The sequence below is a fragment of the Choloepus didactylus genome, chromosome 12 (genome assembly GCF_015220235.1).
Source record: "Choloepus didactylus isolate mChoDid1 chromosome 12, mChoDid1.pri, whole genome shotgun sequence".
Taxonomy (NCBI): Eukaryota; Metazoa; Chordata; class Mammalia; order Pilosa; family Megalonychidae; genus Choloepus; species Choloepus didactylus.
In genome coordinates this window covers 42,933,150-42,945,996 of record NC_051318.1, presented here as the reverse complement: position 1 = coordinate 42,945,996, position 12,847 = coordinate 42,933,150, and the positions used below count along the sequence as shown (strand labels likewise).

The following is a 12,847-nucleotide window of genomic DNA, read 5'->3' as shown; positions in this document are numbered from 1 at the left end:
TATAAATATAAATATTTGGGAATACACATAAAAATTCAAATTGTGCACCTCTTTTTTAGCAACTAGTTTATAAAGTGATGTGTTATCTTCGTTTTCTATTTGAACTCCCAGTTTTTGATTTATGATAATCTTACTTTGAAATACCTATTCCTCAGCAATCCTTTGGGCAATATGTTAAAGATATTGAATGCAGATAGAGTGGTTTATCACCTTCATAATGTTGAGAGAAAGCACTTTCTCTTTTAAGACATGCTCTTCCACACCAACATCTTGCAGCAAAAATATATACATAATGTTAGTAATGTTTGCACAAGAGTTTTTACTAGGAACGCTGCATGAATTTTAGGCTATGCTATTTATCTCTCAGACTTTATGAGGTAAATAGGTTACAGAAATAGAGGCACATTACAAACATAATGTTTCCTCTAGGAGTCACTTCATTCTGGTTATTAATGTGGTTAGACTCTAAAGAATTCTTTAAATTAAATGGAGCTCTTGCTGGGGAACTGGGTAAAGTAAAAAGAGAAGCAACAGAAAATGTGTTTTAATTTTCAGTATTTTTCTTCCTTTGGTAGTTCTCTTTTTTTTTTCCACTTATTTAATGCCAAGCACATTTCTATAAACCACGGTGTTTCCCAGAGTTTTTTAATTCAAGCCATATCTCATTTTTTTATGAAATCAAATAACTAATCCTAACTCCACATGCCACCTTAAAGATAACATTCTGGAAGAAATGATTCCCTATCACATCATAACCACTCACAGTTACATTCTGAAAAATGGATTCAGGTTTAACTTCTGTGTCCACACTTTTAATACCTTATCAAATGCTGTAAAACAGATTTCAAGGAGAAAATATTTTCCCACCAGACTTAAGTTTTTTTTTGTTTTTTATGTTTTTTCCCCTAATAGACATGGATAAATATTATATAGAAAGACAAAAATATTTAATCCACATAGTTCCCCCCCCCCCCCGTTAAGTCAAAGGTTTCTTATAGGAATAATCCCCATATCAATTGAGTTTTAAAGAACAGGAAACCACATTATAAACCTTAAAAATTCATTTAGAATCAGGCCATTTCTTGCTTCTTTATGAAATAAAATCACTAATATGAACTCCAACAAACAAGAAGAGAAAATATTGTCCCAGAAAGCTTTCAAACCAAATTTTATTCCCAGAAAATGCATAAAAATTGTGCAGCAGGGAAAAAAAAAATGCAATTAATATGTAAATGTTACTCTCTTATATCAAATAATAGTTACTTATAGACACAGTCACCACCTAAGTTGAGTCTTAGATAAGGCAGAGAGGACAATATATCTTCCCTGTTAAACTTCATTTAGATGACAGTATAAGAAAAAAAAAATCTGTTTGCTTATAACCAAGTTCCCAACCTTCAGGTTCATTTCATTGCGTATTACTTAGCCAGCTTTAATAATAAAAAAACAAAACAAAATAAAAAATGAGAATATGAAATGAATCTTAGGAACTTCAAGAGAAATAAAAATAAAGAGAAATATAAAAATATTTCTAGATGTCTATATCTAAATCTAAAGTTTATTTGGAGCTCATAACCAATTATTGAGGTACTCAGAGTGAGCCTGGGAAGAGTTTGGTTTTAAGACTTACCTCATTCTTGTTTACAGTTTCTTTATTGTTAATGATTTTTGCCTCAAGTATTAGCTGTGTTCTTTTTAGCAAAATTGTGTTTTCCTGTTTTAAAAAAAGCACAAAAATTCAAAATTTAAGTACGACATAGCCCAGTTAATAGATTATTTAAAAGTCTAGCCTTCAGATTCACAGTTGAATTTTTATACCCATTTTTCCCATGAATGTTGAAAGCATATATCCACATGTTTCAGATTTATGATATATGGTACCTTATTAAATGGAGCATTTGACAATGACTCCTTCAGGATTGAAAAAGTTCAGCTGTGAGACACAAGTTTCTTGCTTCCCTCATGCATTAAAAATCATGCACCAGGATGGAGACTCAACTGTTACCAACCTTTATGTGGTACACAATTTACATCATCATAAAATGCTTAATAGGTTACCTTGTCAAAAATTTCCTTGTTCCCCCTTTAAATATATTTATTCCTTTACATTTTTTATTGTATCTTTCCCTCTTTCCCTGTATCTATCCTTGCATTTCTTTCACTCAAACAATCTAAATTCTAGTTTTCATAAAAAGATGGGGAATTTAAGATGCATAAATAGCAAAATGCAGGTAGGAGGAGACTTTCTATTACCAAAAAATGTACCATAATTCAAAAGAGGTGCAAATGAAGCATTTAAGACTTTCTTGGTCTCCAAAACTGAAGCAATTAAATGAGTGTCCAGAGATTAGTGACTATCTTGTTGGATCATATGTTCAGATTTCCTTATGAAGACCTACGTTTGCGTTCACAGTGGCTGTTTATTCATTCAGTCTTTCTTGGGCACCTGCCCTGGCACCAAAATGGCAGGATGGGTGCAGCAGTGAAGAAGACAGCATGATTTCTGCCCTTATGGACTTGCAGTCTAGGAAAAACAGACTTTAAACAAATAGTTATAAATGTAATCAAGTTACAAAAAGGGAAATGCTGTGTGCTAAGGAAGCATGTGAGGCAGGAGTTCCCATTTGTCATGGTGATCCCACCTTGCAGCTCCCTGGATGAAACTTCATGAAGCCCAGTGTGTCTTCAAGCCTCGTTGCTTCAATTCTGTTTTGATCGGAAGCATGGAATGGAGTGTAGTCCTGTACCCAAAGAAATGTAGTAATAGACTTAGAGTTTGATTTAAGAGGTGCTAAAATCCGGCCCCTTCTTTCAACATATGTCCAAAGCTTACGAACATGTTTTCCAAATCTCCATGTTGGGGATCAAATCATGTCCCCCACAAAAGACACGTTCCAGTGTTAATCTGAGTGCCTGTGGGTGTGAACCCATTTGTAAATAAGACGTTTGTAGATGTTGCTATTAAGGTGTGGACTCGCTTGTGATTAGGATGTTCGGAGATCCTATTTAGATGAGGTCAAATTGAATCAGGGTGGCCTTAATCCATATGACTGGAGCCCTTACAAGCAGAGGAAATTCAGACCCAGCCAGTAGAAACCAGAAGTCAGAAGAAGCCAGAGAAGGAAGCAGATCGCCTTCTGAGGGAGACAGAGATGCCAGGCAAGGATTGCCAATGACTGCAGCAAGACAGCACCGAGAACACTACAGATTCTAGGAAAAAAAATGGCCTATTGAGACCTTGATTTTGGACTTCTAGCCTCCCAAACTGTGAGACAATGAATTCCTGTTCTTTAAGCTAACCAGTGTTGGCAAACTAAGATACTCCGCATGTCTTTGTGTTGCTGTTAACACAGAGAAACCTGTTGTTAAACGTTTTCTGAGAGACAGTACCCTCAGCTGTAAACTAATGGAACTGAATAGGTTGTGATAGCATGTGGCCTAGTTTTTCATAAAAGAGGGTGGGATTAGGCAGCACAGAAGACAGGGAGCAGAACTTAGGAAGGACAAGCTTAGGTGAGTACCAGAAAGGGGAAGGATGGAATTATTTGCAGTAAAAGAGGATTCTGCATGGACATTACATTGTGCATATTTCTGGAGACCACAGATTTCAGTGATATTTTTTGCTTCTTTGTCTATAATATCCATCCTCTTCTTTGTCATCACCTGTGTTTCCCAGGCAAAAAATGCAGGTAACTATGATCTTCTATTCGCTATTTATTTATTTGTTTGTTTGTTTATTTATTTATGGTTGCAGCCTAATCTAATCTACAGTGAGAAGCATACAAATGTGCAGGAAGTTCCTGACATACCACAGGTTGTCTATTATTCCAGCTAATCAATTTAGATTGTTTCTATCGCATTGGGCTAGGAGAATTTGTGGCAACAGATTCCAAAGAATTGGTTTCCAGGTCTTTCAAGATTTCGGGCATTGCTGTTGTATTCATTACACTGAATAAAAGTAAGCCTTCCACACCATTTTTCTTTACCCCTTTGGGAAATTTATGCTTCCCTCAGCCTTCCTGACACAACTTATGTGTTTTAATGACTTCTGGGCAACCAGTCAGATTCGTTCCTTCACTGTCAGTCAGTCAGCCAGTTAATCATTCTTTCTTTCATTCAACACATAATTCTGAGCACTAAATATTCATTGTTGTTTAGTGCTAGGGGAAAAGTACTTCATAGGGTCCCTACCATAGACCTTGCCAACTCGAGGGCAAATAAGGCATGTTTGACAGGGAAGTTAACAGCTAAAGAGTGCACTAATCATAGAGATCAATGCCAGTAGACTGACTCAGATTAAGTGGGCCAGATCACTTTGAGTTGCAGTGGTCAAAAAGAAAAATAAACTTAAATGAAACTTAGGCTGATTTTTGAAGGTTAGGTGAGAGTAAGTTAGGTGGAGAGAAAAGAGGGAATTCTGTGGACAGTGAAAACCCTGTGTCAACAACTGAGCCTGGCATATCCAGAAAACAGGGATATAAACATATTGCATTTACTACCTGGAATATATTAGAGGTTTAGTAAAAGAATGAATGAATCAATGTTTGTAAACAGGAACTGGAAGAAAGGTTGGAAAGGGGAATGGTTGGCAATACATTTTAACTGAAGAAGATTTCTTAACCAGCATGATTGACAGAAAGCTATAAGATCATAAAAGGCCCTGGAGAGGTCATTTCATACAGGATCCCAAACAACCCGTTTTCATCAGCTATCAATTTTATTTGTGTCTGTCAAGGCTTTTGAAGGAATTAAAAAAATCATTTATCTGGGGAATATAAATATTAAGACAACGTGTTAATTAAGGAATGTGATCAGGCAATTGTGCTTCAAAAATGGAAGTTACAGGTTAATCAAGTAGTTTGGAAAATAGTAAATAAGATAATCTCACAGGTTAAATAACATCATCAGTCTCTCATAGTAACACTAATACTTCAGTTGTACTTCTGAAAATAATTTGCGTACTCATACAAATTCCTTCACCTTCAACCTTCAACTGGGAGTCTGAGACTGCTGAGGAAAATTGTGTACTAAATCTCCCTTCTTTTTCCTGAACTATCTGTATGATTTAAGCACTTGCTTATTTTTTAAAGTGATTTAAGAATCTTTAGCTCTCAATTAAAAATCATTATTACATTAACTATCAGACCTGAAAAGAATTAATGACTTCATGAATCATAATTAAGGCTTCCATTTTTGGCACATAAAAAGCCAAACATTTAGTTGGTCTCTTTCATATCTATTTTAGATGCTCTAGTGATTCATTTTTTATCTTCCTCACAATTTCAAATTCCTGAGCTTGTTTGCTTTCTATTGTTGAATCCCTAGCGATGTGAAATTCTTTAGTGATAGAACAAAAATGACATGGAAACACATGAAAAAATAGAACTATTTAATGAAATCACATGTATGATGCCTCTACCCCCTGCTACCATTTTGTGACCCTTACACAAAGAAGTGACCAAATGTTTAAAAATAGAAAGTTGGTATATATTTTCTTCTTTGCTAATCTTTAAAATATTTTGTTGCTATTTGATCTGAGTAAGAGAGTGGTAGAGCTTATTTGTTCAGATGTGTTGTACTGATTTTCCTCACAAAGGTTTTGTTTACAAAAACTTTATTCATAAGCAACTAGAATACTGTATAAAGAGGAATGTGAATGAGACATCAGTATGCAAAAACACTAAGGGCAAATAAAGACAGTATGGGAAAAACAAGTCGAAGAGTTTTATAGTCCACTATAAGCTAGACTGCAATGAGGGACGTATCAGAGAGGAATCCCTGGTAGGAAATAGTGAATATTATTTTAAGGAGAAGAAGTCCCATATTGCACAACTGCTCTTGTGTTAGATCAGGCCCAGCTACTTTATCTCAATTCTTGGTCATAGCTAGTGGAAAAGGTTCTAAAACTTCTATCCAAAATATCATTGATAAAAGTGAAGAAACATGACTTTCCTACAGTAGTTCTATGCAAATTTTTAAAACATATTTGCAAACTTTCTTATGAGATCAGTTGATTAACATGTCTTTCCTGAGATAGAAGTCTATGCAAATTTTTTTTTAAATATTTGCATTTTTTTTACAATGATCAGTTGATTAACTGGCCAACAGAGACTTAGAAATTGTTGATAAAGATCCCAACATTGCTTTCTTTACTTGGAAGTTCATCTCCCAAATCACCTGGCATATATACTAGAGAAAAACTAGTGCTAGAATTGTTAATAAAATATGGTAAGTAAAATAAAACAAACAAGAATCTCCATGTTTCTAAATATTTTTTATTCTGTACTTTTGTAAGTATTTGTGTCATACGTTTATTCTTACAGCCTCACCTCCTTAACTCTCCTTCCTGAACTGAAATTTCTTTTTTTATAAAATTCCAAGAGTTATTTTACGTTGAAGATGGAAACTGGAGCAAAGACCTTGAGAACAAGTTCAGTTTAAAAAAATCTTGTAGCCTTTTTTCTTCACACTTCTTTTCCTCAGAGGTCAGTTGCTGAAAAATTTTGAAACAAGTGGGTGAAAATTGGGTAGAGTAGAAGCCCTCTTACCACATAATATCAAGACATAACCTTTTTTGTCTTTTAATTTTTATTCTAGTAACATATATACCACCTAAAATTTTCCCTTTTACCCACATTTATATACATATATAATTAATTCAGTGCTGTTAATTACACTCACATTGTTTCTACCATCTCCACCATCTATTTCCAAAACTTTACAATCAACCCAAACAGTAATTCTGTACAAATTAAGAATTAACTCCCCATTCCCTACCCCTAAGCTAGCCCCTGGTAACTATTTTAATTTTGTATATGGTGTGAGATAGGGGTCCATTTTTTCATATGGATATCCAGTTCTCCCAGCACCACTTGTTGAAGATACAATTCTATCACAATTGAGTAGACTTGCCAGACTTGTCAAAAATCAATTGGCCATATATGTGAAGGTCTCTTTCTGAACTTTCACATTTACTCCATTGGTCTGTAGGTCTGTTCTTGTGCCAGTACAATGCTATTTTTACCACATAGCTTTGTAAGAAGCTTTAAAGTCTGGAATTGTGAGTCCTCCAATTTTGTTCTTTTCTTTTCAAGATGGTTTGGGTTATTTGGGGCCTTTTATCTTCCCAGTTAAATTTGATAATTAGCATTTCCATGTCTGCAAATAAGCTGTTGGAATTTTGATTGGGATTGCATTGAATCTGTAAGTCATTTTGGGTAGGATTTGTGTAACAATGTTTAGTCTTCCAATAATGACCTGTCATTTATTTAGATTTTCTTTGGTTTCTTTTGATAAAGCTTTGTCGTTCTTCATGTGTAAGTTCTTTACATCCTTGGTTAAATTTATTCCTAGATATTTGCTAATTTTGTTGCAATTGCAAATGAAATTTGTTTCTTGGTTTCCTCCTCAGATTGCTCATTACTAGTTTAAAGAACACTACTGATTTTCAGTGTTGATCTTGTACCCTGCCACTTTGCTGAATTCCTTAATTAGCTTTAGTAGCTTTGTTGTAGATTTTTCAAGACTTTCTATATATAGGATCATCTGATCTGCACAGAAGGTAGGTTTTACTTCTTCCTTTCCATTTTGGATGCCTTTTATTCCTTTTTCTTGCCCAACTGCTCTGCTAGAACTTCCAGCCCAACACTGATTAACAGTGGTAACAATGGGCATCTTTGTCTTGTTCCAAAGCATAGAGGAAAGCTTTCAGTCTTTCACTATTGAGTACTATGTTTGCTATGAGTTTTCCATATGTGTCCTTCATCATGTTGAGGAAGTTTCCTTCTATTCCTATTTTTCTAAGTGTTTTTATCTAGAAAGGATATCAGCTTTTGTCAAGTGCCTTGTCTGCATCAATTGAGATGATCATGTGTTTTCTTCTTTTTCATTTTGTTAACGTGGCATTTTACATTAATCGATTTTCTTATGGTGAACCACCCTTGCATACCTGGGATAAAATCCGCTTGAACATGGTGTATAATTCTTTTAAAGCACTGTTGGATTCTATTTGCAAGTATTTTATTGATGATTTTTGTGTCTATATACATAAGAGAAATTGTTCTGTAATTTTGTTTTCTTATAGTATCTTTATCTGGCTTTGGTATTAGGTGATGTTGGTCTCAAAGAATGAGTTATATAGTGTTCCCTTCTCTTCAATTTTCTGGAAGAGTTGAGCAGAATTGGTATTAATTCTTCCTGGAATGTTTGGTTGAATTCACCTGTGAAGCCATCTGGTCCTGGACTTCTTTTTATTGGGAAGTTTTCCATAACTAATTCAATCTCTTGTAATCGGCATGTAGAAATTTTCTTTCTTCTAGAGTCAGTGTTGGTTGTTCATGTGTTTCTAGGAATTTGTCCATTTCATCTACATTGTCTAATTTGTTAGCTTACAGTTGTTCATAGTATCCTCTTATGATCCTTTTTATTTCTGTGAGGTCAGCAATAATGCCCTCTTCTCATTTCTGATTTTATTTATTTGCATCTTTTCTCTTTTTTTTTTTTTTGCCAAAGACATAATCCTTTGATTGATCTTTTGCAACAACCCAACCAAGTTTCCCTTTCTTTGTCTATCTAATGCTAGCATAGTAGTTTTGATCAATATTGTGTTGCATATCAACTGCTGTTTTTATCCAGTTTTCATAAATTGAAACCTTTCCTCCTTCAGTTTTTCTAAATCATTCTTTCATCATATCCTTACACTGCTTAAGAATTTCCAAAGGTATGTATCCAATTGCCTAGAGCAGGGTAAACAAAAAATTCCAGTTTACTTTTCTTAATTCTCCAAAATTCCAACATGAAACGTGTTACTCACTCCACGTCTTTGCTCAGGGTATTTATTGTGGTATAATCTTTAAGAGCATGAAAGATTTGCATTTGAATTCCTATTTCTCCACTTACTAATCAGTCTTGAGCAAATAACTTCTCTTAGCCTCTGTTGCTTATTTGTAAAATTGGAGAAAAATCTTATTACAAACTTTATAAATTTGCTGTGAGGATTCATAAATATAACGTACATAAAGTCTTTAGGACAGTGCTTAGAACATAATGAATTTTCCATGTATAGTAGCTGCCTATTCCCTCCAATCTCTCCCCCGCCGACCATTTTTTAAAATCCTACCCATCTTGGGACACTTGTGGGAGGCAACCATGTAAGACTGATATGTGCTTCCGTTGGCCTCCAGGCTGCTTCTCCAGCCTCTAGGGCCAACAGGCTGAAGTAGTGAATATGGGATGGATGACTTGGCAGCCAACCAGCCCAGCAAGCTCTAGCCATGGACCAGGGCCTTCTGTAGCACTCGCTGAATTGCCATGAACCATCATTGCTTTCCTTGCTCCAGAGTGAAATGCAGGAAAATCTGCATGTCTGGAGCCTGCTGGAGTTGGCAGCTGAAACTTGCCAGGGCCTGCTGACTCAATAGCAGTTACAGGGAAGATTTTGTCTCTTTTTAAGAAAAGAGAAAAGGGTTGACAGCATTGAAATACAAAAATTCATTTCCAAAAAAGCAGATCTTCTTTTTGCACTTTCCTGGAAATCAGATACACCTGCAGATTCTGAAGTTAATGAAGACAATGAAGATCATTATGCAATCATGCCACCTTTAGAGCAGTTCATGGAAATACCTAATGTGGACTGGAGAGAGCTGTTTTTCCGAGATACTGAGTGTGGTGATATACTGATTGGAAGAATTAGTTCCATTCAGGAATTTGGATTTTTCATGGTATTGATCTATTTAGGCCAGGGCAACATGAGAGATATATCCCACTTAGAAATCACAGCTCTTTGTCCATTAAGAAATATGTTTTCCTACAGTAACCACAGGGATCTTTCATTGTATTACCAAAGCGGTGACATCATCCAAATAGGAATCAAGGATATTGACAGATGTTGCAGTTTGAATATATTGTGTCCCCCAAATGCCATTATCCTTGATGTAATCTTGTGTGGGCAGACATTATCAGTGTTGATTAGATTGTAATTCTTTGAGTGTTTCTTTGGAATGCACCTCACCCAGCTGTGGGTGATGACTCTGATTGGATAATTTCCATGGAGGTATTGCTCCGCCCATTCAGGGTGGGTCTACATTGATCAGTGGAGCCATATAAATGAACTGACAAATAGAAGGAACTCAGTGCAGCTGAGAGTGACATTTTGAAGAGGAGCTACAGCCAAGAGGGACACTTTGAAGAAAGCACAGGAGCTGCAGATGAGAGACAGTTTGAAGATGGCCATAGAAAGCAGACTCTTCCTCCGGAGAAGCAGAGAGAGGACAAATATCCCAAGTACAACTAAGAGTGACATTTTTGAGGAACTGCGGCCTAGAGAGGAACATCCTGGGAGAAAGCCATTTTGAAACCAGAACTTTGGACCAGACACCAGCCACGTGCCTTACCAGCTAACAGAGGTTTTCCGGACACTATTGGCCATCCTCCAGTGAAGGTACCCAATTGTTGATGTGTTACCTTGGACACTTTATGGCCTTAAGACTGTAACTTTGTAACCAAATAAACCCCCCTTTATAAAAGCCAATCCATCTCTGGTGTTTTGCATTCCGGCAGCATTAGCAAACTAGAACAACAGATATCGTGAAAAGCTTGCAGTATCTCCTTATGGCTCATCTTTTACACCATAACCTATCTGGAATTAAGTTAGGTGTAATTAGTTCTGAAAAGTTTCCTTTTGTACTACAAAAGGAGTGTTGAACTAAATACCAATTCTTTGGAGTCCTATAAAAATATCATCCAGAGGTTCTTGGGATTTGTTATTCCAGAAGTAGTTGAATTCTTCTAGGAGAACTAGGAATTGAGGAATCTAATCCACCATCTTTAATGAAAGGCCTACAAAGCAAAAATTTCTCTGAAGACAATTTTGCTTCTGCCTCAAGAAATAAACAGTCTGCCTCTTGGTATTTAAAATGTGTGAGGATTGGAGTTGATTATTTTAAGGTTAGATCCCATGTCAGTGCTATGAATGAATACAATAAGGCTCTGGAAATAGGCAACAAAATGTGAAAGCTTTGGGAGCTCACAGAATTATATGCAACAAAAGGAAGTCTGAACAAAGCAACAGAAGATTTTGAGCTGCACTGGAAAACTGTCCAAGTCACGGGAATGCAAGAAAATATCTCTGCAAGACACTTATAGAAAAAGGAGGGCAGTTAGAAGGAGAAAAGTTTTCAAATGCTGAAATGTGTCATAAGAAGGCTTTGGCTTTGAATAAGACTTTCAAAGATGCAAAGGATTCTTTGCAGGAACTTCACAAATATATGCAGAAATCTTTGAAATTAAGAGAAAAACAAGCTGAAAAAGAAGAAAAGCAGAAAACAAAGAAAAGAGAAACAAGTGCAGAAAAGTTGCATAAGCTCTAAAAAGAGGCTAAAAAAGGAAAAAAATCATCTTCCTCTTTAAATGTTTCTTCTGCTGATTAGTCAGTTTCTTCCTCATCACCCTCTTCTGGACACAGAAGACATAAGAAACGGAAAAAAAAAAAACTGTTCAGTTTTCTTGCCATTCCCAAATGCATTCATCAAAGACATGTTCAAATCAGATAGAGCAGAATAGAAGAAATGGGTGCTATCCACTTCCAACCAAGATGTCAGCATCTTTTCTTCACCACAAACAAGAAATGGAGAAACTATTGGAAAAGCAAGGTAGGTTACCATATCAAAAGACACAGGTGAAAGAGAAAGATACCTTCTCTTTTTGCCTTCAGTTGAAATTCCAGATGATTTTGGAGGTAGCTCTGATGATCCAAGAGATTTTTATAACAGCTATAAAACTCAGGCAGGTAGTAGCAAAACAGAAAAGCCATATAAATCAGACAGACATATTTCTAGTAGAAGAGATTCCTCAGATTCTTTCTGTAGGGATTCAGATGACAAGATAAAGAATGTATGGCTATAGAAGATTTGAAAAGGATATAGAGGGAAGAAAAGAACACTACAGAAGTGGGAGCCAGGTTTAGTGAGGTATTCCACTTCACTGACGAGCTAAGATGACCCTTGGAAGTCAGTTGACAAATATAAAAATACACTTGTTCTGGATCATGTGATTTTACTAGACATGAGCAAAGAGATCAATCAACTAAATACAAATCAAGGAGAATGTGAAACGGAGGACAATTATAGAGAGGATATTAAAACAGAGGTTCCAGTAGAAGATGGACTAAATAGCAAAGAGCAATCAGAAAGTAGAGTTAAAAAAAGTACTTCAGAATTTCCTCAATATATTTAATCAGCTAAATTTGAGGAAGAAAAGGGAAATAAGCCAAAAATTAACATGCCAAAGATATCAATACCATTGCACTAAAGACATTTAAGTTGTTATCTTAAGTCATCATAGTCCAGTTCAAAAATCTCTGCTCCTAAAATTATTTTATTTGTAGCGATTTCAGAGAGCAAATGCCTTTTAGCTTTTCCCAAACTATTTTATGTGTAGATCCTCTTTTCATACCCTATATTGAGACTTTTCATGTGTGTGTTTATGTACAGTATTTCCTATCCCAGCTGATGATTTAAACTTCTTCACCTAAAGGTAATTCTCTGAAAGTATTGTTACTTCACTGTGTGATGATGTATGACAATTCCTGGATCTACCTTATCCTTCCTGCTTGTTATTAAATTTATATATTGAAAAAAAAATCCTACTAATATTTTAAATCAAGTTCATTTCCCACATTCTCCATGACCCTTTATGTGATCGTTAATTAACACCACTCATTTGGTGTGCACATTGCCTTTTCCTGTATAGAGTGTCAGCCTCCCCACTAAATCCTGTCCTTTAACATTGTGTCTTGCACATTTTGTGTTGATTAATAGTTTAAAGTGATAATTGTCATAACAGTTTGTTG

General features: G+C 35.6%; 1 protein-coding gene and 1 pseudogene across 2 annotated transcripts in view; both read left to right on the top strand.

The window, feature by feature from the left end:
* Window positions 1-12,847, top strand: part of GPC6 (glypican 6) — a 1,192,747-nt gene that overhangs the window by 673,364 nt on the left and 506,536 nt on the right. The gene's annotated exons all lie outside the window — the stretch shown is intronic.
* On the top strand, window positions 9,273-11,501 carry LOC119506695 (annotated as a pseudogene).